Here is a 4,013-nt window from a genome sequence, read left to right on the forward strand (position 1 = left end):
TACCTATTGAAATGTTACTAAACTATCATGATGTGTCAAAATTTATCTTAGATGGATACAATTGAGTTGGATTAAAAGTCAACTATGCTTTTCACCAAATATCCTGTTATTTGTTATTTTTTCATGATAAAAATTAATTGCATTCCTACTTGAAGAGTCCATTGTCCCACATATTTTGTTAAGAGCAAATGAAAAAGGATATAAATGTTATTTTGTGATATGAAAGTCATTACCGCACGTACCTATCATACGTCAATCATCTTGGATATTTTTATTATGTATCATTCTAAGGCAAAAGGATACAAATTTTGTAAAATGCTTTCTACTATAACCATATTAAGATATTATGTTAACTTACCGATTTTCCAAGGAAATAACAATTCGTACAAAAAAACTTTCCCGAAGAAAAAGAAATAACTATGTGGTTGTCACTTTGATATAAAATATTCGGATGTTAGTGGGTATTCTCCCTGAAGGAGATATTTACCATATAAGTTGATGATAAAAGTACCAAAATCGTATAACTTAATGTTTACGTTTGTCATGTATGAATTTAGGAATGTCATTATAATATTCATTTGGTTACAACGTTTTTTGTCATGACACCAACGATGCGAAGGTAATATTTGATAGTACTAAATCAATTAAGGGCTCCGGAAGAGCAAACTATTTATTTAGAAGATCATGGCACTAGTAGTGTCCAAACAATGTGTGATTATGGAGAATAAATTAAAGGCTCCTCAAGAGCTTACATACTATTATGTCATTCCTTTTAGATTATAATATATGAAGTTGTTATGATTGAAACACAAGTTGTAGTAAACCCGAAGTTTACTGAAGTAAAAATATCATAGTGAAGCTATAAATGATGGGAGGATTAAATATATTCTAAATCATAGTGGGCATGAAATATCTATGTGAAAGGTTACATGCCTTATTCTCCAAAGTGTACTACGATATAAGCATGATGAAATCACGTATCACGGTAACCGTGAAGTTTATCGATGCGAAAAAGTATTCATGTCATAGTAAATCGAAATTTACTAAAAACAAATAGCACATGGCATGGTAAACCCGAAGTTTACTAGTATAAATAATTTTATTAGTCGGCATGAGCAATTTGGCCATCCCGATTCAAATATGATGTGTAGATTGAATATTGACATATATTGAAGAACTAGAAGATTCTTCAAGAATTTATTTTTGTTGCTTTTCTCATGATAAGTGGATTATCTTGGCTAATGTTGGGATTGAATTTCTAAATTACGAAAAATATAAAAGGTGAATATGGGCCCGTTCACTTTGTTATGTGATGTCTTAAATAGATGCATCCATAAGATGGTCACATGTGCGTTTATTGTCAACTCGTAGTTTGACATATGCAAAGTTACTTGCTAAAAAAATAATTGAGTTAAGAGTAAAATTTTCAGATTATGCAATCAAGATAATTCATCTTGATAATTGGTTTATATCCAGGTTGGTTTGAGGCATTGAATGCCTCCGATAAAAAAAGCTAAAGCTTCATGCTTATGAGAACATATTGCATCACTTTGTGCTTCGGACAATAATTATGATAAATTTTCCCCTCACAATTGGTTCGGGGGTTAGGAACCGTATATTTCCATCTAACGCTTTTTATATGTGGTATACGATTAATTAATCTACCATGATGCATAAAGATGGATTCCCCCAAAGAAAATGGGGTGTATGTTAGTTTTTCTAACATAAGGAGGAGAGAATAAGGTTGAGGAATATGTGATAAATTATATATCATTAGTATGATCCTCATTCAAAAGATAATTCTACTCAAATGCTAAAAGCATTTGCCGACCCAAAATTAATTTCTAACTTCAGCGCAAAATGCTCTATTAAATTCATGTCCCTGAAGGACGGAAGTCTATAGCATACATGAAGTGTGGTAGACTAATCGGTTCCAAACGCAATAATCATGGAAAAGAAAGAGGAGCAAATGATCAATGATCATTATAAGGAGGCAATGTGCTCTTGAAGAGCCTACGACATAACACTTCATGAAACCTCATGAGAGGTTTAGGTACCTAAAAATAATGGAAGTGATGAGATCTCAATAAGTTATGTCACATTGCGAACCGATACAAATGATATATCGTCGATGATATCTTTGGTACAATATAGCGCAATATTGTAAAAGATTGTGAGGATCTAAATTCTACGTCTATTAAAGCATGCTAACGTAGAAATTATTATCAAGTGAAATGATGCATCTTGGTAAGCGTAAAGTTTATTGGACTGCCGTCCTGAGACACCGGAAAGATGTCACATATTTAAATAGAAATAGATGTTGTCATATCCTATATGAATTACTTGACAAAATTATATGAAAATTCTGAGAAGAATTTTGAATGCCGAAGCATATACAAGTTCTAGAAGTTTTGTTCATAATTCTTATTATGAATTAAATCAAGCAAGGTGAATGTGATTTAATCACCTTAATGAATGTTTAATGATTAAGGGTCTATTTATCCCTACGTTTTGTGGGAATCAAAATCTGTCATATTGTTAGTGCAAGTTGATGTCTTGAGAATTATTGAAACTCTTGAAGAGTTTTGAAAAGAAATATATTATTTGTAAAAGAAGTTGAAATGAGAAACTTGCGAAATTCTTTGGTCTGAAGTGCCATATCTTTATTGATGCATTTATATATTTTGCTACGACTATAAGGGATTATAGTCATATGATGTTAGTCTACATGACAATCAAATCATATAAAGATAGCATCTATTTATAAAGCAATTCAAGAATGCACTTACGAGTGATTTCAACAATATTATATCTTGATGCAACTCTATCAAAGGCGAAGATGTAGCAACATACACGGCCCAACTAGAGAGTGGATTCATAAAGGGATAAAGCTTATTTCACAAAAAGTTGTTCTTCACATACAAGCTCGGAAGAATGGTGATATCAACGTGCAAGAGATTTGTTCGAGCGATAATATGATGATTTATTCACCAAGTCTCTACAAACTACAACTTTCGAAGATGGTGCACAAGATTGGAATGCGAAGATTCAAGTTTTTGGATTGAAGTTCTCATCGGGGGGAGTTAATACGCGTTGTACTTTCTTTTTCCCTTTCAAGGTTTTTGTCCCAGCTTGGGTTTTTCCTTGTAAGGTTTTTAATGAGGCAACCAAATAGCGTATTATTAGAAATATGTACTCTTTTTCCTTCACTAGAATTTTCCCACTTGGGTTTTTTCTAGTAAGGTTTTAATGAGGCATATTATCTATCGAAATAGACATCAAGGGGAGTGTTATAAATATTATTATAATATTGTGATGTCTATCTTTAGGAGAAATTTTAGGGTTTGCTAGGGTTTGTGACTTTGGCACCAAGTCAATTCTCTCTATAAATAGAGAGGTTCTCTTCATTGTATTTCATCTCTTATAAGAGAAATAAGAACTCTCCCCTCTTCTCTCTTTCTCTACAATTATTCTTGTTCTTTGCTTTATTATTTTATAACACTCTAATTTTTTTTTCTTCTTATTTCACGTGAGAGAGATTCAATTATAATGGAAATCATTATGAACAATTTTCTTCTCTTAATTTTGCTAATTTGGTTTTAAAATGTTTGTACTGTGTCAAATCCGTATCCTTTATTACAATATATAAAGGTTGAAAATGACTTTCCACTACTAATAATATGTATACATATACTATACATATGTATACATGTGATGTATACATGTTACATGTAGACATATGTATAATATGTATACATATTTTACATATATCATAATATACCTATGACATATGTATACAGTTTATTGTATGCTGATTATTGCAAAAAAAAAATATAAGATATATTTTGTCTAAATGTTCAAATACAATGCTTCGTTATATTATAAATCAAGAGATTTTGGGAGTTAATTTTTCATAATTTATTAGAGAGAAATTTTAGGAAGACAGAGAGGGAGTTTGGAAGATTTGAAACTTTTTTTAAGGGATTAATGGGTCATGCATACACCTAAAACGT

Source organism: Lycium ferocissimum, chromosome 3, assembly GCF_029784015.1.
Source record: "Lycium ferocissimum isolate CSIRO_LF1 chromosome 3, AGI_CSIRO_Lferr_CH_V1, whole genome shotgun sequence".
NCBI lineage: Eukaryota > Viridiplantae > Streptophyta > Magnoliopsida > Solanales > Solanaceae > Lycium > Lycium ferocissimum.